The 26624-nt window shown below is 42.1% G+C and overlaps 1 protein-coding gene across 11 annotated transcripts in view; it reads left to right on the top strand.

The window, feature by feature from the left end:
• Positions 1 to 9605: 9605 nt before the first annotated feature.
• Positions 9606 to 26624, top strand: part of LOC118253534 (interleukin-1 receptor type 1-like) — a 56466-nt gene continuing 39447 nt past the window's right edge. For 4 of the 11 annotated variants that reach the window (XM_050714664.1, XM_050714659.1, XM_050714668.1 and 1 more), the window contains exons 1-2: positions 15162 to 15276; positions 15363 to 15432. The gene's annotated coding sequence lies outside the window, so the exon portion shown is untranslated. Of the gene's footprint in view, positions 9823 to 15161; positions 15277 to 15362; positions 15433 to 26624 lie in introns of those variants that run through there. The other 7 variants (XM_050714676.1, XM_050714643.1, XM_050714674.1 and 4 more) reach the window with 4 other exon arrangements.

The following is a 26624-nucleotide window of genomic DNA, read 5'->3' on the forward strand; positions in this document are numbered from 1 at the left end:
CAGCCTGAAAAGCTGGGCTTTGAAACAGCTGTAGGTGTTGGTGGCTCCTGCCTTTGCCTAGTGCACAGGATGAAAAAATTCTCCTGGGAAAACGAAAGACCACATCTAAGCTGATTTTTATAATGAGGAAAATGAATCTCAGTGCCAGAAGTGTGCCACAACGAGACTGACTGCATGTGTCTGGATATAGAAACAATCATTTCCTGAGACTGTCACAGTTCTGTTCTGCCCACGAACACCTACTGTAAGGGGCAGGCTCATCCCCCAGCTCCTCCCTGAGGAAGTTGTCCGGCTCCCTCTCACCTGCCCTTCTTTCTCTCCTTCTCCCTGAGTGCAAAGTATCTCCGTGTCCCTGGAAATGGGGAGAATTTAGGAAGGATGGAAAGGAAGGATGGATTAGGAAATATGGCTCTACTTAAGTCTCTACTTAAGTTCTCTTCATGTGAAGAAATAGCTTAGCTGTGCCTAACTCTGCCAGCTTCTGGTTTTGAGAATTCAGACTATTTATTAACACCCACAGGTGTTGATCCTAGGTCTCACTTTTTGTACAATTTTTTTGCATTTGAAATTCATTAGAGAGCTCCCTATGCAACCTTGTTCATCCTTACCTATCTCCCAACCTTCCTTTGCAATGAGATAATCTAATGGTTTTGTAATTTATTTCAGCAGCTGAGCAGCTGGCAGCTTGTCTCTCTGTTCTCCTCTTTTTTTTTTTTTTTTTTAAGCCCTAGGAAAGCTTTAGATTTCCTGCCAAACAGATACTAGACTGATTGTGTTCTTCAGATCAAAGATTTTCTCAGTCTCCTGCAACTTGTGGTGCTGATTTACTTGTGTAAGAAGAGTGGTATTTACATAATGACACAATTAGAGAAAATGGAAGAAATGTGAGAAATATAATGTGTTAGTTAATTTCCTGCTCACAGATTCTGTCAGAGAGCTATGTTCCACATTAAAAGAGCCTTTCAAAATAAACATTAAAAAACCTCTAGTAGTTAATATCTGTGTTGTGGTTTAGCCCGGCTGGCAGCCAAACACCACACAGCCGTTCGCTCACCCTCCCCCCTCCCTCTCCGGGATGGGGGAGAGAAACGGGAAAGTGAAGCCTGTGAGTTGAGATAAGGACAGTTTATTAAGACAGGGAAAATAATAACAATAATAATAATAATAATAATAATAATAGTAATAATGTGTACAAAGTGATGCACAATGCAATTGCTCACCACCCGTTGACCGATGCCCAGCCTATCCCCGAGCAGCCGGCCCCCCCACCCCGGCTAGCCACCCCTATATATTGTTCAGCATGACGTCAGATGGTATGGAATACCCCTTTGGCCAGTTTGGGTCAGCTGTCCTGGGTCTGTCCCCTCCCAGCTCCTGCTGCACCCCCAGCCTGCTCGCTAGCAGGACAGAGCGAGAAGCTGAAAAGTCCTTGGCTTGGTGTAAGCATTGCTCTACAACAATTAAAACATCAGCATGTTATCAGCGCTCTTCTCATCCTAATCCAAAACATAGCACCCTGCCAGCTACTAGGAGGGAAATTAACTCTGTCCTACCTGAAACCAGGACAGATATCCACCCCTTATTCCATACCATTTATGTCATGCTCAGGTTACACTCTTTCCAATACCTTCTAATTAGTCACCATTTTCATCTATGATATATAGCAACCATGGTAGTGATGACATACAGTGTTATATGATAATTAACATACTACAATTCAACTCATGGGCTATTCTCACCCAGTATTAGGTCCCCTTGAGGTACACACCGAACCTCCCCATTCTTTTGCATTACCCACCAAGTGCATCCAGGTCCCTGGGCAAAAGCAATCCCACGAATGGGCTTGCCTTTTCCTGAGGCAGGAGTAGCCCAGACTGTCTTACCCAGCATGTTTCTTACGTGCACTACAGGAACTTTACCCCCTTCTACAGTGCGTAACAGGTTTGATTGGGCAGGTCCAGCTCGGTTGGCAGATCCTCTAGTATTGACTAACCAGGTGGCCTTTGCCAAATGTGTTTCCCAATTTTTGAATGTCCCAGCACCCATCGCTTTCAGTGTAGTCTTTAACAGTCCATTGTATCGTTCAACTTTCCCGGAGGCTGGTGCATGATAAGGGATGTGATACACCCACTCAATACCATGTTCTTTGGCCCAAGTGTCTATAAGGTTGTTTCGGAAATGAGTCCCATTGTCTGACTCAATTCTTTCTGGGGTGCCATGTCGCCATAGGACTTGCTTTTCAAGGCCCAGGATAGTGTTCCGGGCGGTGGCATGGGGCACAGGATATGTTTCCAGCCATCCGGTGGTTGCTTCCACCATTGTAAGTACGTGGCGCTTGCCGTTGCGGGTTTGGGGGAGTGTGATGTAATCAATCTGCCAGGCCTCTCCATATTTGTATTTCAGCCATCGTCCTCCATACCAGAGAGGCTTTGACCGTTTGGCTTGTTTAATTGCAGCACATGTTTCACAATCATGAATAACCTGTGCTATAGTGTCCATGGTCAGGTCCACCCCTCGGTCACGAGCCCATCTGTATGTTGCATCTCTACCTTGATGGCCTGAGGTGTCATGGGCCCATCGGGCTATAAATAATTCACCTTTATGTTGCCAGTCCAGGTCCACCTGAGCCACTTCAATCTTAGCAGCCTGATCCACCTGCTGGTTGTTTTGATGTTCTTCAGTAGCCCGATTCTTGGGCACATGAGCATCTACATGGCGTACCTTTACAACCAGGTTCTCTACCCGGGCAGCAATATCTTGCCACAATGCAGCAGCCCAGATGGGTTTGCCCCGGCGTTCCCAGTTGTTCTGCTTCCATTGCTGTAGCCACCCCCACAGGGCATTTGCTACCATCCATGAATCAGTGTAGAGATAGAGAACTGGCCACTTTTCTCGTTCAGCAATATCTAAGGCCAGCTGAACGGCTTTCACTTCTGCAAACTGACTCGATTCACCTTCTCCCTCAGCAGCTTCTGCAACTCGTCGTGTAGGACTCCATACGGCAGCTTTCCATCTCCGATGCTTTCCCACCATACGACAGGACCCATCAGTGAACAGGGCGTATTTCTTCTCATTTTCTGGTAGCTTGTTGTACAGTGGGGCTTCTTCAGCACGGACCACCTCCTCCTCTGCTGATATCCCAAAGTACTTGCCTTCTGGCCAGTCCATAATCACTTCCAGGATTCCTGGGCGACTGGGGTTTCCTATTCGAGCCCGCTGAGTAATCAGTGCAACCCACTTGCTCCATGTAGCATCAGTTGCATGATGTGTAGAGGGGACCCTTCCTTTGAACATCCAACCCAGTACCGGCAGTCGGGGTGCCAGAAGGAGCTGCGCTTCAGTACCGATCACTTCCGAAGCAGATCGAACTCCCTCATATGCTGCCAATATCTCCTTTTCGGTTGGAGTATAGCGGGCCTCAGATCCTCTGTATCCCCGACTCCAAAACCCCAGGGGTCGACCTCGAGTTTCCCCAGGTTCTTTCTGCCAGAGGCTCCAGGTGGGACCATTCTCCCCGGCTGCGGTGTAGAGCACATTCTTTACGTCTGGTCCTTATAAATTACTTCCCGTACGGCTAATTCCCTCAGGTACTGGATTCCCTTCTCCATGGTGGTCCACTTGACTGGTAGACATACAAGTTCTTCCTTGTAGGGATACCTTCCCTTCACAGCTAACAGGAGACGCCTCCAGAGGCTGTGAGATCGTGCTCCATCTCCAATTGCTTTGTCAATGCTTGCATCTCTAGCAAGGGATCCCAACCGCTTGGCTTCCCTGCCCTCTAATGCCACACCATTGGCTCCAGTGTCCCAGCACCGGAGCAGCCAGGTGACAAGCTGTTCACCTATACAGCGACCAAAATCTTTTCGCACATCTCGTAGCTCACGCTGGTATAGGGTTCGGGTAGTTACTGTTGATTTTTCAACATCCTCATCCTCATCTTCATCCTCCTGCACACTTGATGGCCCAGCCTCGTCTTCTCCACGCCCAGACTTAGCAGAAGACTTTCTGCGTTCTAAACGACCTGAGTCTCTATACCATTTTTTCACCTTTTCTACAGGGGCAACTTGCACTGCTACAGCTCGCCTCTCCGACCCAGCCACAGGGTCTGCCACAGGGGTTGGAATACCCTCTGCAGGGGCAACTTGCACTGCTACAGTTCGTTTCTCTGACCCAGCCACAGGAGTGGGAACGGCTGCGGGAGCTGGAACGGCTGTGGGTGCCGGGACGGCTGCAGGAGCTGGAGCTGGAACGGCTACGGGAGCTGGAACGGCTGCGGGAGCTGGAGCTGGAACGGCTGCGGGAGCTGGAGCTGGAACGGCTGCGGGAGCTGGAACGGCTGCAGGAGCTGGAGCTGGAATGGCTGCGGGAGCTGGAGCTGGAACGGCTGCGGGAGCTGGAGCTGGAACGGCTGCGGGAGCTGGAACGGCTGCAGGAGCCGAAACCGGGACGGCTGCGGGAGCTGGAGCTGGAACGGCTGCGGGAGCTGGAACCGGGACGGCTGCGGGAGCTGGAGCTGGAACGGCTGCGGGAGCTGTCACTAGGTTGATAGTAGCATCAATTGCAGCTCGATAGGCACAGGCCAGACCCCAGCACGCCACAGCGATTTGTGTCACTTCGGAACTGCCGGAGTCATGACACCTTTTTTTCAAGCATTCTACCAGTTTTTTAGGATTTTGCAGTTGTTCAGGGGTGAACGTCCAAAACACTGGAGGTGCCCACTGCCCTAGAAACCTGCCCATATCCTCCCACACTCCCTGCCACTCGCAAATATCCCGCCTCAAGACAGATCTCCGGATGAGATTCCTAAGTAGTTGTTTAACCTTAAACAAAACCTGAAGCGCATTCAGGAGACATAACAACAAGAACATGCTGGTCTGAGTATCCCAAGGATATTCAACATCTTGGAGAGCTACCGTAACTAGCTCGGGGGATAAGAGGGTGGTGAAGGAGGAAGGGAGAGTGAACAGGTAGGAGAAAATATCTTCCCCTGTCCCCTCCAGAGATTGACTCCCTGATGAAAAAAGGCAATAGGTGTAATTGCTAATAGTTTCTGAGATATGGTTTCCGAAGTATAGAGTCGACGACAGTGCTGAGTACAAATACCAGGTTAGAGTCATGACCAGATATTTCATCATTTCATAAGCCATCGTTACACCACACAGTACCATAACAATCTTGAACCAGGGCCCAGAAAGGATAAACAGCATGACAGGGAGCACATACAGAAAGTAACTTGCTATAAAACTCAATTTGGGAAACAGGTACAGCAGACTTGAGATGAAAGCAATCAACATTGTGACTAGCAACTATTAAGCAGGTCGAATACTTATACCAATTTTAGTTTAACACACTCGGGTCAAATCTGTCGATATCTCAACCCTTCGTGCCCCACGTTGGGCGCCAAATTGACTGTTGTGGTTTAGCCCGGCTGGCAGCCAAACACCACACAGCCGTTCGCTCACCCTCCCCCCTCCCTCTCCGGGATGGGGGAGAGAAACGGGAAAGTGAAGCCTGTGAGTTGAGATAAGGACAGTTTATTAAGACAGGGAAAATAATAACAATAATAATAATAATAATAATAATAGTAATAATGTGTACAAAGTGATGCACAATGCAATTGCTCACCACCCGTTGACCGATGCCCAGCCTATCCCCGAGCAGCCGGCCCCCCCACCCCGGCTAGCCACCCCTATATATTGTTCAGCATGACGTCAGATGGTATGGAATACCCCTTTGGCCAGTTTGGGTCAGCTGTCCTGGGTCTGTCCCCTCCCAGCTCCTGCTGCACCCCCAGCCTGCTCGCTAGCAGGACAGAGCGAGAAGCTGAAAAGTCCTTGGCTTGGTGTAAGCATTGCTCTACAACAATTAAAACATCAGCATGTTATCAGCGCTCTTCTCATCCTAATCCAAAACATAGCACCCTGCCAGCTACTAGGAGGGAAATTAACTCTGTCCTACCTGAAACCAGGACAATCTGGTTTCGAGCTAGTGTTTATTGTTCCATTGTTTCAAATAAAAGAGATTATTTTTGAATTTATTCCATTATATATATACATACGCTATATATATATGTAACATATGGTTTATCCTATATTCTTTGTGACTTTATTCTGCATTTTCATGCAATTCTTTCTCTTCTCTTTTAAATGTTATACTGTAAAATGTTTTAGTGTAATCTCCACTCATAACAAAGTCTCTAGTTTATACTAGAATGCCAATATACAAAGATAAAGGAGAGGCCGAGAAAGGCACAAGAGAGGTCTGCACATTCAGATTGTTTACGATTCTTCTCAAGTCCAGAAAGAGAGGGAAGGCAGACTTGTTCAGCGTTTTTAGGCAAAAATAAAAATGGAAAAGAAGAGATTCAGTCTCACAGTAACAGCAGAGGTAAGTAGCGGTCTGGACTATTCAAATATCTGTTGAGAAAGAAACAGATGAGGATACAGATGATCCATCAAGTTCTGGGGATGTGTTAGTGGCAACTTTGTGTTGTAGATACAGAGGAAGTTAATAGATAATGGAGAGTAATTAAATCTGTTTGAAATTCAGTCCAGTCAGAGGGTGGACATTAATTTGAGTTATCGGAGACTACAAAACAATAGCATCATAAATGAAGGAAGGAGGCCTTGAATCAATGTAAGTCAGACAGGTAGCATATCTTTGGAAGAACTTCCAAGGAATATCTAAGGAAAAAGAGCACATGTAAGAGGTAAAAAGCTGATTAAAAATAAGGTGGGTATGCCAATACCAAAGCATGCCATACTAGTTCAGTTTCCTGTTTTCTAGGATAAGTTACAGTGTTAAAGAGAAAGCAGCAGCTGTGATTTATCTCAGATTTAATAAGGGGTTTGAGGATTGTCATAAGTAAACTAGGGAAATGTGGTTAAGATGATGGGAATGTAAGGCTGACACTCAGCTATTGGAAAAGCATATTCATGGAGTAATCACCAAAAAATTTCTGTCAAACAGGATATTTCAAGGCAATGTTGCAAATTTAATCCCTGGAAATGGTTTAATTCTGCTTAATCTTATTTAAGTTAGTAATGCTGGTGATAGACTAGGGAATAACTTAATGAATTCATATGTCAAATAAGTAAGATAGGGTGGAAGCACATTGAAGACAAACAACAAAGGTCAAAGTTAAACTGATATGGGGGGGGGGGGGGGGAGGTAATAGTACAAAACTGATAACGATAAGCCCAAGAAAGGAAAATACTAGTAAAAAAAACTTGGTGGTATTTGGGGAACCGATTAAGCAATAGAGGCTCTACAAGGCATATGGAAGACAAAGTCCAGCAGAAATTTGAATGAGTCAGTAATGCAAAACACTTGCAACACAGACAATTTGTATTGACAAGTACTAACAGGGTTCTTTTTTTGTATAACATGGGAGGTATTTACTTCACGCTATTCTTAGTGGGAAGACCTCATCTGAGATTCAGGCTTTATCCAGTTGGAAACACTTTTTGAGAAAGGTGCACATAAATTAGAGACAATCCAGAAGAGATACATGAAAATGAGTTTTGGAAAATAAGATTTATTGGGAATAAATTTAAACAATTAAATTTGCTAATGTAAGAAAAGACTGAGGTGTTATTGATAACAGACTTCCAAAATGGCAAGAAGACAGTGAACAGTTGTTTTCCATGTTCACTGGATTAGGACAAGCTGTCACAGCAGTGTCCCCAAAGGGTACATACTGGATCCAGTCCTGTTCAATTTATTCATCGGTGACCTGGATGATGGAATAGAGTGCACCCGCAGCAAGTTTGCTGATGGCACAAAACTGGGAGGAGTGGCTGATACCCCAGAGGGCTGAGCTGCCATTCAGAGGGGCCTGGGCAGGCTGAAGCACTGGGCAGTGGGAAACCTCACCAAGTTCAACAAAGGCAAGTGCAGGGTCCGACACCTAGGGAGGAAGCAAGTTTTTCTAGCTTAAACCCAGAAAGAGGCTATCATGAGGACTATGAAATCTTTACAAATATGTTAAATATCCTTCAGTGTGTTGCATATCTTCTGGCTTTGCTTCAGGACAAGTACACAGATCATATGACCTTGTGAAGCCCCTCCAAGCTACATCCCAGCCTTTTCCTCCAAGTTCCTCTGCAAGGGTTTGTGTAGTCTTTCCACAGGCAGCAATTTACCCATGCATGAGTTTAACATGTCCAATCCTTTGACAGGTTTCTTTCTGTAGCTCCAACACAGAGCTGGTAGTCTACTTTAGAGTTAATCTTTTCTCTTCATGCACCTAAGTAAAGAAATTTTTGATTAGTTGTCACCCTATTAATCCATCTGAGTTTGGTATACTGGAAACAATTCTTAAACAGAAAAGTTTAAGTGAACAAAAAAAGAAACTAACTCTGCAAGGGAGAGCTGAGTACATTACAGCAGGCCAAATTTCCCCTTTAGCTGTGGGTAAGGACGGATACTTGGTTTAATCTCTTCACAGAAACATCATGTTCACTTTTGGTAACCTGAGACTGCATTTCACTGCTGAATGGTTGAACACAGTGTGGCTTAAAATCCAGGAAGTACTTTGGAACCTTTAATGATGTTTGCAAAGATAAATATGTAAAATTAACTTTAGCACCTCTTCTCTATGCTGCCTCTCTAGGTCTGTGGGCATTTTATATAAACATTTAATTCAATTTTAGTTCAGGTTCACAGAACAAATAGCAGTATAGTTATATAATCAACTTTGTCCTTTTGCACTTCCAAACCCACCTTTGTTTAACAGTTTGTTTTTCTTTTTTTTTTTTTCTTTTCTTTTTTTTTTTTTCTGTGTAAGCTTCTAATGTATGTTATTTGTTTTAACCAGGAAAACACTTCAGTTTTCCTCACTGTTTTTTTCAGTTTCTTCACTGTTTGTTTTTTTTTTTTTTTTGGTGTGATTCATACAATGGTTGTTTTGGCTGCAGGAGTTTGGACGTCAGCAGCAAGTTAATGAACAATTTAAGATACTGACATTGACACTTTCAGCAATCATGCAGTCCATCAAAGTTGCTCAAGGATTTTCTACTGCATTTGGCTTCTGCAAAGTTACTCAAAGATTTTCTATTGAATTTAGCTTCTGCTTGTCCTGCTGTAACTTTGTAAAGTGTTTCAAATAAAGATATTTACATATTCTGTTACATACACTGTAAATGTCCCGATATTACATGGTAGAAATGAAAGGGAAAAGCAATTAAATACTGTTTCAAAAAAATAAAAATCTGAAATTTGTAGTTCAGAACTACAAGGCCATAGCCAAAGCAGACATCTCTAACCTTTCTCACAGTTATGTAGCCATGAGAAATATCGTTGCTAATTAGATAATTGCAGGAACTTTTCCTAATACAGCTAATTTTAATGCAAAGTCCCTTAATAAAATAATTTTTTTCCCTTTTTAAAAATTTATCTGTCACTCTTAGTTGATTTGTGGGACTTTTACACATCAAAGTTGAAAACCAGCTGGAAAAAACTTGAATTATATTTTAGGGAGAGATACGATTGGTGTGAAGAGGAGGAAGAAGTTTTCCTCCCCTGCCCACCACCCTTCCTCAAGGGTCATGTGGCAAAGGCTGGCTGGTGGCTATAAGATGGTACAAACCACAGGCTCCCATCCGAGCGCAGATAAAAATGCCATGCCTTCAACCTGCATGTTGGACTGACGGGCCAAAAGAGGCTGTTCTGGAAAAGCTCTGCAATGGGAAAACAGGAGACGGAGACTACTTTCCCTGCACATCCCTGCTGAACATACCAGTTGAAAGTACAAGGCTTGGCATCCAGACAGGGCTGGGCTACAGAGGACTGAAATGCCGCTAAGGATTACTCAAAGGCTGGGTGAGTTTTCCAGTAAGTGGCAGCTGAGCTTTGTCCTATGTTCCCCCGCCAGCAGCAGTTGAAAGAACAAAGTGTGAGAACATGGAGCAGTTTTTGACTCAGCCATGCAGATGGCAGCGGAGTGTGCTGGGGAAGATCCCGGAGTTTTCGTCAACTTTTCTCTTAAAAATAATAATAAAAAAAGAAAAAAAAAAGATAAAAAAAAAAGATCATGGCATAAAATTCAGTAGCGATTTGGCCGAAGACTAACTGTTGAGGGGGAATTTGGCCTGAGACTAATTGGCTCAGACCTGAAACACAGTGGGATGAGAAGCTCTTTCTTCGTTTCTGACAGCCTGCAACTATTCTTCAGTGTCTGCATCCTCCTTTTCAGTTCATCCCTTGTCTGTTGATTGGTGCTGACCTAAACTTGCCTGTCATTCAAGTACTGCTCTACCCCAGCCCTGCTTGACTCAGAAACTTCTTGGGCTGTGTTTTTCAGAAGCTGCATTACTTTTGAAGGAGCTGAGACAGGGAGATGCCACTTTGACAGGTTTGGCATTAGTATGTGATTAAATACTTGTGATACAGCACTCTTCACATTGTGCTAGTTGCAGCTAGGCGTGGGAAAAACAACCCTGCCCAAAGCAAAGAAGGACTTAGAGTGGAATGAAAAAACAATTTAGAAGCTCATGCCTGGAACTGTGATCTGGAAAGAGGCAGTGCCTGGAGGAAAGGAAGACAGGCTGCCAGCAGGATGATCAGAGTACGGATAACAATAGTTTTTCAGTCAGAACCTAGGGTGGTGTTTTGTTGTTTGTTTGTTTGGTTTTGTTTGTTTGTTTTTGTTTGTTTGTTTGTTTTTTGCTTAGTATTGCCTAGCTTCAATGCCATTGCTCTTCAGACTATGGACTCAGTGGATACATGAGCTCAGAGACAGGTCAGGAAAGACTTGGAGTTAATAAGGGCTGAGAATTTTGTCTTCCTGAAAACCAGCTGAAACATCTCCAGCAAAAACTGTGAACAAGTTTCCAGCTGAGCCTGGGATTCTCAAGAGCAATTTTGGATTGTTATTGTGGGCTCTAGTTTACACAGGATCTATATATGCTAGTAGTCTCACAGTTAGTTATTATTTCTGTTGAATTAGTATCCCAGGTAGAATCAGGGCTACCTTCTTTACTTTACAGAGTATGAAGCAAAGGAGATACTCATTTTCCTTTATGCAAATATGTATACTTCTGGGTGTCTTCAAAGCTATTTACAACAACAGTGAACCTCCAATTTTCCATTGACATCTCCCTGCAGGCAATGGGAACCTTTCCAACAACGTCAGGCAGAAGCAGATCAGGTCTGTAAGTAAAGGAAGCAGTGTGGGAGACATGCATACTTCACTGGGATACGTGGCTCCTTCCTGTGTGAAGGGGAGCTGTGTACTGAGCCTGGCTTTCAAAAGTGAATTTAAAAAGCAAATGACATTCTGGGGGGGGAATTTTCCTGAAAAGCATTTGGTTGTGACCTGTGACAGTTATTATTTTGGATGAATGTTTTTGAGAATTGTCACTGTCTTTTCCAGTAAACCCATTTGGCCAAAACCCTTGCACAAAATGCTCAGAAAAAAAACAACAAACAGGCCTCATGTTGGAGAACAGCTTGCCAAAGCAATTCTTGCACAGGAAGGGTCTAAAGGTTTGTCTCAGTAATTAGTGTATGCAGTCAGCTACCAGAAAGCAAGTCTTGCTTGCTTTCACTGGAATGACGTGTGAGCAGGTGCCACACTGAACCTGAATGGCATGCATAGTTTTTAGGAAACGATGCCTGAGGCATAAAGCAGAGTGCAATCCTATTCCCATTTGAAACAAGGGCAAAGCTGCCACCAACTTAAGGCTCTTATTCTGTATGTGTATGCACAATGAAATCTGCAGCATCAGCAGATTACGTTATGAATGGGATATGTGACAATAAGTTTGCAGAAGAGCAAGCCTGCACTTGATTTCTGCTTCTATAATGTGGGCCTGGCAGCTTCCCACTTTTCCTTACCAGCCCTTGACATATTTTACTGCTAAGTTTCTACTACATTTGTGTAGGTAAGCAAGAGAAAGAGATATTTCTTCCTCAAGGACAAGTGACTGATGCTCCTGGTAGGCTTTACCTGCTGTAACATGGGATTATTTGTGGTTTGCATGTTATTGCAAGCCAGAGCTTTGGTTTTGTTGTGGCTCATTTAAGGTCCTGATAGTCAACATTTGAAACAGCAAATCATCCCTCAGTTCATTTTTTCTCTTCTGTATGTCACTGTCAAATGAAATAAATGGTAAAAATAGGGAGAGGACTTTTCTGTTTTGACAGTCTCTGCAAAGGCACAAGAAGCTGACTTCAGTGTTTATGCAATTAGGATCGTCTTTTTTGGTTACATATTTAGTGCAATGAGTAAGTATTGGTACAGTCAGGCTCAAATTAAAGCTGTTCTGACAGTATGTGCTTTAAAAATGGCAGAGAGAAAGGAAATTACTTAATTAGGCAACTTCATATAGTAAGATGGCAAATTTTCCTTTACTATTGTAGGGGCCAGTGTAAGTAGAGAAGAACAGGGCTTTCATTATTAAAACTTTAGCCACTGGAAAATAACAATTTATTAAAACTTAAACTTATTCTTAAGATGAGTTAATTTTGGTGAAATTAATTTCCAGGAAGAACCTTCAGAGAGTTCATGTCCTTCTCCTGTCTCTGCTCTTCTTGTTCATGTCCAAGTTCAAGGAATTGTTAGGAATGTGTGGATTCCCACTGATTTTTTTTTTTTTTTATTTCCTCCCAGTCTGTGCTGATAACACAATCAGAAGGAGCAACATTTTCAAAACTTATTTGGCATCTTCAGCCTGAGAATTCATTCACAACCTGTAATATCTGGAATATTGCTGACACAAAAGAGGAGCAGCTTAGTGGCTGAAATAGGCTAGAATGTACCAGTGTGAAACACCAGTATTTCTTGTAACACCAAACTTAACACTTGTACGCATTTTAGCTGTAGGATGGCTACAATTCACATTAGAGTGGCTTAATTATCACTGTGATCACTGAGCTCCGAGGTGCCATGGGAATGCAATTTCTACGATGCTTCTGATATTGCATGTCACACCTTTCTCTTGTCTGTCTAGCAAGAATTTCTTTCATGATCTGAAGTACAACAGAGCTGATCTCCAACTGAATCTGGGACAAGTTTCAAAGTCTGATCATTTCTAGCTTCAAACTGCTTTCATTCTTCTGGAATGGAATCAGAGAATCACAGAATGCTTTGGGTTGGAAGGGACCTTAAAGACCATGCAGTTCCAACCCCCTGCCATCGGCAGGGACACCTCCCACCAGACCAGGCTGCCCAAAGCCCCATCCAGCCTGGCCTTGAGCACCTCCAGGGATGGGGCATCCACAGCTTCTCTGGGCAACCTGTGCCAGTGCCTCACCACCCTCTGAGTGAAGAGTTTCTTCCTAATACATAATCCAAACCTACCCTCTTTTACTTTGACTTTATTACCCCATGTCCTATCACTACACTCCCTGACAAAGAGCCTCTCCCCATCTTTCCTGTAGGACCCCTTTAAGTACTGGGAGGTTGCTATAAGGCCTCCCCAGAGTCTTCTCTTTTCTAGGTTAAACCCTCGCCCCCTAAGGGCCAGAGTCCTACAGGGGAACCTGCAAGGGTGCGGCATCCTCCTTCACTCCCACTGCTGACAGGAGTACTTTAGTCCACAATTTCCTTTGAGTGCTGTTAAGTAAAAGTGATAGCATATTCCATCAGCTGACTTACACTGATTTATGTAGCTGGTGCTGCTCACCTGCCAGGAGAGTGCTCAGGGGGATCCTACTGACATCTCTGCTGGGATCTAGGACTTCCAGCATGCTGCTCACAAAAAGGTGATGTGAATAGTAGTGAGATGACTGACTTTGTGCCAGCTACAGAATTGTTAGGCTAGTCATATTCATTGAAACATGTTGGGAGAGCTATGGAAGGATCTTACTAAATCTTCTTACTGATAAAAGAGAGATTTAAATTCAAATCTCTCAATGAGTAACTTTAGGTGATTATACCAAAGCAGGCACACCAACATCTTGGAAAGAGCATGTCTTTTGTGTCCTTTCATCACCAATGAAATACAGCACAGAGAAGGGTGCCGCACAGGATGGTGGTATGGGCTGGCTTAGCTACAAGGCTCTGCAGCTTGGAAATGCCGTGAGGTTCCTCTGAGTCACTAATAGTAATGGAGAAAGTGAGCAGGAAAAGATGTGTTCATGCTTTCTCACATAAGCAGAGTGAATGGTGCCTAGCTAAATTATTGAGGGGCAGATTAAGAAAGAGTAGTAAAGGGTTTTAATCGCTTTTTAATAAGAGTGTGCCTTTACTATTTAATGATTAAACTGCAGGTAATATTCACTGAATGTTGCAGAGGCAACAAAATATAAGAAGTTCAGAAAGGGACTAGACAAAGTGATAGAGTTAATTAGTCACTAATGAATATGACAATCTGGGCATGACCTTTTGCAGACAGGATGCCTGAAACACTATTACTGGAAAATAGAAGAGTATGACAAATATAAACAAACTGTATTTACCTTATTCAGATAATGTTTTTACAAGTATTTGCAGCAAAAGTCATAAACGTGAGATTGCCACCGGGGCTGGATGGCCCCTTTATTTGGCCTTAGGTCTCTCTTTGTCTGCCTCATTGGCTCTAGCAAGTGACAGTTTCAGTTTTGTTAACCCATAAGCTACCGTGCAGAACAAATCATCTGACTTTAATCAGCAACTGCTTGAAAAATGAGGATTAGCTTCACTGAAAAGAGATATAAAATCAGCATGATGTCAAATAATGTCTTATCTGTGTACATCAACGTAAAGGAAAGTGGGAAGGTAGCACACTGGAGAGAAGATATGAAAAGGTTTCAGATCTACTTTAAATATTAAAGCCATGAGTCTGTGCCTAAGTCGTTCACTTACTCAGTGGACAAGTAAGAGAGTGAAGTTAAAACAACCTAATGTGTTACTTCCTGGTTATCATAGCATAACAAAGCCTTATGTTCTGCTGCTTCATACAAACACGGCTGGCTTGGTTTCCTGTTTGGACTTCCTAAAGGATACAAGTCAGTAAATGATGCAGCATAATGAAGGGGTTATCATCTGAACAGGGCTTTCTCTTCTACTTTGGCTCTTTCCCAAACACAGCAATAATTCTTAGGAGTCATAAAAGCGAGACAGTGTGCTGCCTGTGAGCTACAGTATTGGCACTGCACAAGTTTGTACACAGGACATTTTAATCTTTAACAAATAAAAGGGCTTCAGTAATGTACTCAGTCATGAGCATATTTTAAAGGACCAGCCACAGCTCTGCATGCTTCACTGGAAGTTAGACCTGTCACCCAAGAAAGAAACAATGAAGTGAAGATACAGATCCTGTTCTGTTTGTGACGAGTAGATCTTAGCCTAAGGTAATGCATTTGGCATTTTTGTGAGTGTTTCTAAGCTGAAAAGAGTTTTTATTATGTTTTTATTATGTTTTCTGACTTCTGGTTAGGATCTAAATCAAAGTCCTTGTAAAGTAGCAGAGTTCTCTGGTTATGGACTTGGGATCAGATCTGCAAACAGTAAGTATAGATATACAAATGAAATTATATTCTGCAGGGATTTCTCATCACTGCAGGCATTATAATGGGAATACACATCTAATTGGCTCAAATGAATGTGCATGACTTTTGTATAGGAAAAGGCATATTGAAGATAGTCTGTATCATACTTACCATACTGAGATGTGAATACCTGATGCATACATGGACAGCTGGAATGATAGCATATATACCCCAGATATCTGCTGGGGTAAACTTAGCTGTCACTTCATAGAATCACAGAATATCCCGAGTAGGAAGGGACCCACAAAGACCATCGAGTCCTACTCCTGGGTCCCTAAAGGGCCACCTAAAAACTCAGACCATGTGTCTGAGAGCATTGTCCAAATGCTTCTTGAATTCCATCAGGCTCGGTGCCATGACCACTGCCCTGGGGAGCCTGTCCCAGTGCCCAACCACCCTCTGGGTGCAGAACCTTTCCCTAACCCCCAGCCTGACCCTCCCCTGTCCCAGCTCCATGCCATTCCCTCAGGTCCTGTTGCTGTCCCCAGAGAGCAGAGCTCAGCGCCTGCCCCTCCCCTCCCCTCGTGAGGGAGCTGCAGGCCGCCATGAGGCCTCCCCTCTGCCTGCTCTGCTCTGGGCTGGACAAACCAAGGGCCCTCAGCCCCTTCTCATATGTCTTGCACTCCAGATCCTTCATCTTCATAGTCCTCCTTTGGACACTCTGTAACAGTTTTACATCTTTCTTATACTGTGGCACCTGAAACTGCACACAGCACTCGAGGTGAGGCCGCACCAGCGCAGAGTAGAGCGGGACAATCACTTCCCTCAACCAACTAGCGATGCCGTGCTTGATGCACCCCAGGGTACGGTTGGCCCTCCTGGCCACCAGGGCACACTGCTGGCTCATGTTCAGCTTGCTGTCGACCACAACCCCCAGATCCCTCTCTGCGGAGCTGATCTCCAGCATCTCATCCCCCAGTCTAAGTTCAGCCAGGGTTGCCCCTTCCCAGGTGCAGAATCCAGCACTTTTTCTTGTACTTCCACATAATGACAGCTGCAGACCAGCTTTTTTATTAAGATTATTGCTCTGAACAAACACATGGGAGATATTAATGGTGTTTTTGTTGTTGTCTTTTCTCCATCTGTACAGTGAAAACTAAACAAGAAATGATTCAACATGTCTTTATTAAATTAAAACAAGCACCTTAGTGAACAGAAAATGCAAGAGACCCATGGTCTTTCAGAGACATTGGACAAACGGACTCATGGGTGTTACAGAAAACATCTTACACGAAAAGATTTAACATTAACTGTGCCATGTTAAACCCCAAGTCATGAAAGGGATAGCCCAGAGCTGTAGGTCTGCCTGAGCTCACATAGCCCATATTGTCAGCTCAGATGTACTCTCTGTTTTCTTTTAACTATAGACACATTAATATGTTTAAATTGTCGTTATAGCATGACATCGAAGCTGTGGCATTAAGATGCACAGAACAACCCGATGATACTGCTGATATGAATTCAATTTCACAAGCAATTAAAACTTTATGTTTTGATTCTCAGTTTCCATCCAGTTACTCCACCATAAGCGTGAAAGTGTGAACTAATTCATGTAGCATAATAACCTCAATTTGGACAAACACTTGAACTTTTAATTAACTAACCTTTTAAGGTTCTCTCCAGGCTCAAAGGAGGCATGGACCGTGTCACTCCTTCCAGTTCTGGATTTCTAGGCACTCATACTGAGAATCTGAATAGAGGAAGAATATCATTTTAGCCCTCAAAGTGAGGTTTATTTTCCACAGAAAACAATATATAGGGATCCCGCTGTGTTCTGAGGTGTCTCCCTGGCATAGGTTCAAAGCATGGCTGGGGTCTGCAGCTGGTTAGTGAGGACCCACTCAGTTTCTGGGTCCAGCAACCTCAGGGACAACCTCAGGACAAAAGGCAAATTAAGTTACAGGTCTCTTTTCACAGAAGCAATGCAAAATGATTATGGGAGGCAGGACACAAAAGTGGTTGTAAGCTAGGTTTAAAATCATTTCACAAATTGTGAACTTCCCCACAGAAGTCAGTCTGCATTTCTCAGGAAACTTTAAATGCTTAGAGCTCCCAGTTGCCATGTTGCACAAAAGAGTTTCTGTTTCAAGAACCTTTTTATTATTTTTCCTGTGGCTTATGTGGTTCCGTTACTGGAATATCTTTACCTTATACAATTATTCCTTATAAGACCTCAGTGTAGAAAGAAATGCTGCATCCTCAAAGTAATATGAAATACAGGCTGACGAGTAGTGTCTTAGCCACCTCATGGGGTTTGCAGGTTTGCAGTTCAGTTTTCTATTCCAGCTTTGGGGTACTCATGATCACTTTATCTCTTAAAACTTCGGAAATGACCTGTATTATCTCACTTGTGGTTTTCTTTTCTTTTTTTTTTTTCTTTTTTTTTTTTCCACCTACTTGATTGACAAAAGTTCAGTACCCTGGAAGCTACCTCTAACTGAAGGAGAAATTGATGATAGATATCTTTGATGCACTTCTATTTGTTCATACTTTGCAATTTTTTTTTATTTATTTATTTTTAATTTCCTGTCCACAAAAAGATTTGCATAGGAAAAAGTACACTGAGTAAAGCTCAGTTTGGGATTTTCCTGTTACACAGTGTCTGCTTGAAGTTCTCTGATTATTATATGAGTGAAAAGATTCTGTGTCTATTTGTCTAAGAAAATCTGTACAGTGGCTTGTAGACTTGGAACATTTCTAAAGCTGATGGTTGGTGTTTCCAGCCACACGTTGTATCCACCTGGGTACCTGCATGGATTTTGTGGTTGTTTCTTAACAGTCTGAGTTCCACGAGCTTTTCCTCATGTTTTATGCCTTCCTGCTACTGCTACAGTTTCTACATGCTGTGTGAAATATGACCATGCAGTTGAAAGCATGACTAGTGTTTGCTAAATTTTCTCTCTTCCAAAACTCTTCTTCTCTGCACCAGTCCTCTTTTCTGAAGAAGAGACACAAAGTAGGGCACAGAACTGTTGGAGTGCAGGAAGTAGTCTTTCTGTGCTGAAACTGCTGAGAATGGGTAAAAGACAAAAGCTACAGAAAGGGACAAGTTTCAGCCCCAGAGCCTGCCATTCAGCAAGGCTTCCAGGCTCGGACTGTCAAGCTGGCAAGGAACAGAAATGGTGTGACCACAGGGACATTCAGCAGGCATGGGTTTGAGGGCACATGGTATTAGTAGAAGCTGAGGGGGATACTATGACACATTTGCAAGTATAAGTGCATATATCCTTCTGAAAGTGGAGGCAGAGGGAAAGAGATCTCTTATGAACTCTGAAGCACTGAGTGCTCCCTCCATGTGCGCTGTGAATGTATTTTCACAAGCAGCTAATATGCTGCAGACCCAGGATTGTGAAAGAGGGTGGAAGAGTTCCAAGGATGAATAATCAGAGAACTTCAAGCACATGCTGTCTAACAGGAAACTCCAAATCTGGGCCCTAAACAAAGTCTGGGGGAGAGAGAGACTAAAATCATAAGTTTTTCTGTTAGGAGAAAAATGTGCTCAAAGGTTAGCTTCCAAAAGGAAAAAGAATTAACATAGCACAGTAATAATTCTCTGTCATCTTCTTCTCTGGGGGCTTCTGTGAGCAAATCCCATGTATATGTTCTAGGGAATACATGGGCATGGCAGAGCACCTAGGGCTTTTTCTTTCTTTCTTTTCTTTCTTTCTTTTCTTTCTTTCTTTCTTTCTTTCTTTCTTTCTTTCTTTCTTTCTTTCTTTCTTTCTTTCTTTCTCTCTCTCTCTCTCTCTCTCTCTCTCTCTCTTTCTCTCTTTCTCTCTTTCTCTCTTTCTTTTTTTTCTGAATGATGTTCCAATGTTTTCAGAAGGAAAACCCTAAATCTTTGGGTGAAGTCGGAAGAGATCAGCTGAAGTACTAAATGTATGTAAGGTATGAAAGAAAATACATGAGATGGAGAGTTGCAAAATGAGAAGTGAAGCAGCTTGTGGACTTGTCCACTTGTTTTTAATAGGGATTTTGTTTTGGGGTTTTGCTGGTTCCTCAGTTTACCTGGATGTGCAGGCATGGGAGCAGAGATGCAAGCCCTATTGGTCCCGAAGAGTCTGCATGTTCTGTACATCCAGTTCTTGAGATTACTGTTTTCTTCTGAATGCCAGAGGGCTGCCTGCCCACCCGTGCACTGTCAGAGCTTCCCTCTTGCCTGCGTAGTCAAAGGGAGCCCAGTCATCACCTAGAGTTATTTTTAACCTTTAGTAAGGAAACTGCTAAATAAGTATGAAACATCGTGTGACGGAAAATGGAATAAATGGGGGAGGTTTTAAAAAATGGGCTTATAATGATCATTTTCTGTAAGATATGTTTTCTTTTTCAGTCTTAGGCTATATTTAGATATACAGTTCAATATATAAACTATATATTAAAAACTATATTATTGATATAGTTTCTGCTCATATACTACAAACTTTTGTTAAAAATATATATAATTAGAGGGTTTACTCTGCAATGTTCAAATGAACAGATGGTCTGTAAATCACAGTCCTTGGAAGGTTCTGGAATAGCTTTATTCTCGGGAAGGTGATATTTCTGTCTCAACCTGTAAAGATTTGGACAGAACCACTGCTCTTAGTGCTGGGGAGCTTGGCCATGGTGGTCAGTAGCTGAGTTTGTACAGGGCCTGGCTGAGGGCTCTTTGCAATGTGCTGGGCTCAGAGGAGCCACTGCTACTGTTCCTGCATCTTGTAAGCACCTTGAACACAGCCTGAGTTCAGGCTGCGGAGAGGTACTGCTTATTTTTTGGGAATACCTGAAGATGTCTGAACCCTTTCCAAAGGGGCTTTTCCAGGCAAGAAATGTCCCAAGCTATCCTTTTTGTCTGATTTTAAAACAAAAGCAGACGGAGACCACATACTCTGTTCTGGGAGGCTTGAGCCTGGTCACGCTTGTTTTGGTCAAGGTCACAAACATATTTCCTCTTGGGAATAGGTGCAATTTAATTTTAAATATTCTCATATGAAATTAACATTATCTCCTTCTCTAAACTAAACATACAAGTGTTTTCAAATAGTCAACAAACTTTCACAGTAGTGCACCACAGGCAATGAACTGCAACAAGAGTTAGTGTTCAAGTATTGTGTATCACACAGATCCTAATTTTAAAAGGTTAAAGACAAAAAAAAAAAAGTAAAAATGTAGGAAAAAATATGAGGTAGAAAACAAACTGTTTTACAAGGGTTAGATTCTTATCAGCAGGACTCTTGATCATTCAAAGATTTCAAAACAGTTTTATTTATAGATCTGACAAGGAGCAGATAGCGAAGAAAGCTTATTGGGCTAAACACATTCAAAACACTAGACTCAACAAGAAAAATAATAAGCAAATGGTTCATAAGCTTGTCCTGCATATGCAGTAACTCATGTTATAATTTATAATTAGGTCATTTATATTGTAATCTGTATTAGCTCTGTGTTAATATGAATTTCTTTTTAATTTAAATCAATTTACAAGAGGAAAAGTTAAATTTCATAGCCAAGTACAGAGCAGAATTAAGAGCAGATTTGTCCCTTCAGATGAAGAAATGCTATCACTTACACTGCTCACATGATTAATGTAGAGGACTTTGTGGCTAACACTGTCAATGTTTTAGTCAGTGAAATAAAAACAGGAGATGACCACAATTTATATATTCTTTCTGAGTTGGTTTCCAGACTGCTACTCTGTTAAGATGATTCAGAGTTGTCCAAGTTTCATTTACTTACTGATCTCAAACAGTAACTCGTGTCAGTCCAGTGACACATTTCAGAGAGTTGTTTCAGGACCTAACTGGGGAAATCAAGGTCAGTCAAGATCCAGTATCTTGAACTACTCTGTTATGGATTTGGAGTTGTTATTTCTGCTGTATGTGCATGCCAAACCAAAGCTTTGATATTGCAGAGGCAGCGTTGTACATGGCATCTCATTCAAATTATTAAAATAAGAGAGCCTAGCATACCATCTAGCTGTGTGAGCAGACCAGAGACCACTGGATTACTTCCATCTCCTTGGGAAAAGGATTCATTGTTTTTTTTTTTTTTTTTTTTTTTTTTTTTTTCACAGTTTTCAAAAGGAAGACATCGGCTCTCTTGGAAATAGATTGTCACGTGCAGAGCAGAAGTATTATCTGGCGTATTGCCTGGAACTGAATTGATAATATTTTTTCGCTAAATTTCTCTATTGAAAGGCTTCTGAATAGTACAAAATAAGTCTCTTTCATGCTCTGGTGTGCTTGTTTAGGATGTATAAAGCTCTTGGCAAGGGATGAGGGAGAAGTCAGGAGTTTTATCACTTCCTGACATTTTCATACCCATCCAAATAACTCCCATCCTTTTCCATTTTTAAACAGGTTGTGGAATGACCTGACTCCCATTTCCTTACCAGGCTGCAAGAAACACATGTGGTTTATTATTTTAAATTGTCTGCTTATTGAGTTTTCCTGTTTGTGACTTTCTCTGTTTAACACAGAGTGTAATTGCTGTTCATTTCAATAGGGGCATGGCCATAGCTTCAGCCACTACAGATTATCAGCCTCCAAAAATCCTTTTGACATGCGTCAACCAAATTTCAAAAAGAAAAAGAGAGACATCTTAAAAATTCAATATACAATTATTGCTCTTTGATTTTCATTCTCTTGTATATGGAGGCACCTAAGGTAAAAGCCTTTGTCTGAAAGGCTATCTGATGTTGTTCAAAAATCCGTTTTGAGCTAGGGAGTCTACATACATACATGCTTGTGAACAAAATCAGCTCACGGGCACTGTCCCACGAGTGTCTCCTCCACCTGCACGCTGCCTGGTACACTTCTGCCTCGTACCAGCCAGCTTCTTCCCAGGAAATCCTTGGCTATGGTACAGGGACCAGCCCAGGCTAGGGATATTTCCCAGTCAGAAGTGAAGCTGAGAACATATTTTTGAGGGCAAAAAGAGCTACATGGAGAGAAACAGACAACCTGTTCTCTAGCCCATTAATTTATTTGTCCTGATATGACTGGGTGTGCAGGTGTTGAGAATATTTTTCATTTTTATTGTGAAGGCTGTACTGTCTTATGACAGAAAAGATAAAGGGACAGGGCAAAAACATGGCAAAAGATGAGAAATACAGCTTTGAGTCCTGCAACATGTTTCTCCTTAGACTGGAAAAAAATGTAACTTCCAAGTCGGGATGCAGAAAAGGTTTTGCACTTGTTCTGTGTTCTAACATAGAGCCATCCCCCAAACTCCACACCATTAATTAGACCAGTGTTACCCTGGAGTAAGATAAAGCACAATCTGCTTCTCTCTCGTGTACAGTAAGTTGATCCTTTGTAGCGTTGATAAAGGATATGATAAATGTATTAATAGAAAATAATAGTTCAGTTGGAAGGAACTTTTGAAGACCATCTGGTCCATTAAGTTAGTCAAATGATGACCGTGTTAAGATACACCCTTATTAAGGGTGTGGTAAAGTAGACCAATATCAGGCTATGAAGGCACAGAAGAGATTTTTGCTCAGCTTCTTCAGGTATTTACACAAACACCTGCTAGGAGGGACATGCTTTGTCATCATTTACGTCTGTATTTTGTAGGTGGACTCTGCTTTTCTCACAAGGCTGAAGCAGGTTCTGGTAAAGGGTGAAGTGATGCCCATGTGGAGGTGCCTGCACTAAGAAGTGACGACGTGCCTGGGAGCACACTCGTTGGGCAATCTGGGGACAGCTGCAAGCCTCCTCGTTGAGCTAGGGCCATGGAGCATGAGGAGAAAAGGAGCTCTGAGCCACTTTCCCTGTTTTGGAAGCTGCAAGAGGATTAATGAAAAACTTACCAGGGGAGTGAATGTTGTGACGATTTGGGAATTCTTTAGGCCCACAGGCAATTTTTTAGGCACCTAGGGAGTTGTCCTCAAGTCAAATGCTATTGTTGACATCTAAAAATATGCGCAGCTTGAAAACAGAGGAAGGTGGTTTGGCAGCATCTTCTCTTTTCTCCCTGCCATACTTGAACCGAAGAGATAAGACAGGAATCTCCTGCACATCCTTTTATTGTTTTGTTTGTTTGTTTTGTTTGGTTTTTATAATTGGCTGGAAATGAGGGAGAGGAAGGCAAAGAGTTAGAGCCAACACCATCTCAGGAAGCTTCAAACAATCTTAACAGCTCACAATTTGATACACTTAGTAAAAATGACAATTTCCAACTTCTAAGAGATTTATAATTATCTCTAAATTATAAATTATGCACGGGTTAATAAACTCTAAGGCATGAAAGAGAGGAAAAGGATAAGGTGGGGAAGGAAAAGGGTGCATAAGGGATGGGATGATGACAGGAGCTTCAAGTACATGTTTCAAGATTTAGCCAAAACAAATTGAGTACTGGCAATGGTACTGCATGATTTCAGTAGTGCCTATTACATTTTGGACTAATTCCTACTGTTGAACAGCTGGATTTTATATTGGATGAAAATGATGACATTTAATTAGCTAATGGTATTGTCTAATGTGTCTTGCTGTAATTCTGGAAGAAAATTCTAGATTAAAATCACCATCATAGTTTATGCTTTAATTACGCAACTTTGGTCTTATGCTACCCGGCATACAAAGGAAGAGCTTTTGAACCTTTTTGAGAGGACTTTTGCTCTCCTCCTGGGTTCAGACTAAGCGATGCCATTTTTCACACATCTCTTGTAAAATTAAGGTAAGAAAATATTTGTACTTGAAATTAGCTCAGCTGGTTATTCACCTCTGACCTACTCATCATGAACAATGTACCACAGTCTGATCCGTAAGACAAGAAAAAAAAGCGTTTCACATCATGAAAGCATGGTCTGTTATTTCTAGTAAAGACTGTGGGAAGAAAGCACTTATGCAAAAATACTTGCTTACTTAGTATTATGTAGAAGAAAAGTGTCCCATTGAGCCATCTTCAATAGAAAGCACAATCAAGCATCAAAGAAGGCACAGCTATATCATTAAAACGGGTATAACGTCAATTGTATTTAGGACAGTGATACATAAAAGCATAGCTCCTGTTTTCTAAATTGGGCCAACTACCATCGCTAATTGGGTCAGCTAACCACAAGGGCACATGCTTCATTTCCTCTTCAGGCATGTCATTTGGTGGCTTCTCAGAAAGTTACAGCTTGTGTACTTTACAGAAATACTTTGAAACACACTCCAGAATAATTTATGTTCCTTTTGCAGCCATTACTTTCCTTCTGTCCCATTTTCTGCACCTTGCCTCAGTTATCTCCCCTTTTCTATTATCTTAATATAAAATTTACTTTTTTTCATCTTTCATATGATCATTTGTGACTTTATATTATTATTATTTTTTACTAAGATGTCTCTCTCAGTAACTTCTTTAGAATGATTTTTGGTTTCCATTTATTATTGCTTATTTCTCTTCTGTGTTTTAATATGCTTATCTGAGAAAGCTATGCACACATGGCATTTCTCCAGTCATGTTCTCAGTTGTTTACCAGTTCAAATATACCTTTTCCCCTCTCCTTTTTCCATCAGGTTTGGCTACCTTGTCTAATCTGTTTAATCCAGCCCCACTTGTTTTGGTCATTATGAGAAATTAGGAATATTGAAACCAAGATATCATAAAATACTCAGTGTTGATAGCTCATTAATTAAATAAACTTGAGAAGTATGAAAAGATGATGACAAATGTCAAACTCCTGCTCTTATAGGAAATGGAAATTTCCACAATACAGCATTGAGGAGAGTCTTTTAAGGTTTAGCAATGTACAGCTCTGAAGATTTTGGCCTTACTGAACCCACTCCATTTCTTTGTGGCTGTTGGTGCTGAATGCACAGAACAAGTCTGTGGATCAGTAACACCCTCCAGTCTAGGAATAAAATTGGCCATTGCCTGATTAGATTAATTCTGTGTAAGGTTGGATTTGGAGCAAGTGGTTCATACTCAGGTAAGCAGTGAGAAGGAATAACAGAAAAGAGAGTGAAGTGGGTAGGAAAGACAGTCCGATAAAAAGATGTTTTTGAGAGATGGAGATTGTTTAGACAGGGAGACTGGCATTAGCCTTTTTTTGTAGGAAGAAAGAAACAACACAGAATATGACAGGAGATGGATATCCATGGAGTGGGAGATGAAGAAATGGGTGTGAGAGATGGATAGGATGGGGAGAGCAATTGCCAACAACCCCCAGCAATTCTGGCTGTAAGGGTGTTTAAGAGGAATGGACTGTAACTACTGGCCAAATTCACTTGATGACCCTAAATAGCCTCTCCCACGGCCATTGCTGGAGACAGATTTCTGAGCCAGGTGGGACACGTTTGTGTAGTCCAGTTGGGCATTGCTTTCATTCTCAGATATTGTGTGCAGCTCTGAGCTTCACGATTTAAAAAAGGATATTAAGATATTTGAATGACTCCAGAGGAGGGCAGCAAAGCAGGTAAAAGGGCTGGAAGGCATATCCTGTGAAGAGAGGCTGAGGACACCTGGGCTGTCCAGCCTGGAGAAAGGAGGCCGAGAGGCGACCTCAGTGCTCTCTGCAGTGTCCTGAGGAGGGGAAGCGCAGAGGGAGGTGCCGGTCTCTGCTCCCAGGACACACGGGAACGGCACAGAGCTGTGCTGGGGGGGTCAGGCTGGGCATTAGGGAAATTTCTTTCCTATGAGGTTGGTCATACCCTGGAACAGGCTTCCTAGAGAAGTGGTTGATGCCCCATGCCTGTCAGTGTTCAAGAGGCATTTGGACAATGCTCTCAATAAAATAATTTAACTTTTGGTTAGCCTTGAAGAAGTCGGGAAGTTAGTATTCAGTGGTCTTTGTAGGTTCCTTCCAAATGAATTAGTCTAGTCTAGTCTAGACTATTATCAAGAGTAAGTTTATCAAGATCACAAAATAAACAATTCAAAATTATTTGTTTCTTAAGGTTGCTTATGCATTTTATTTTTCCTATGCATGTGTTACAATTATTTGTTGTACATTCTAGGAAGACTTCAGCTCTGTTTGTAAGAAAGAAGGTGCTCTCTTTTAATCATCATCTAGTCAGGACATTTTTTCTCCCCAGTAACTCAAGGATCATCCTCATGCTTTATCTTCTATTCAAGTCCAGATCATAAAATATTTATTTCTACATATATTTATTTTTGGTGGTTGCCTATTTCTTTTTCTTTTCTTTTCTTTTCTTTTCTTTCTTTTCTTTTTTTTCTTTTTTTTT

This window comes from Cygnus atratus, chromosome 1, assembly GCF_013377495.2.
Source record: "Cygnus atratus isolate AKBS03 ecotype Queensland, Australia chromosome 1, CAtr_DNAZoo_HiC_assembly, whole genome shotgun sequence".
Lineage (NCBI taxonomy): Eukaryota > Metazoa > Chordata > Aves > Anseriformes > Anatidae > Cygnus > Cygnus atratus.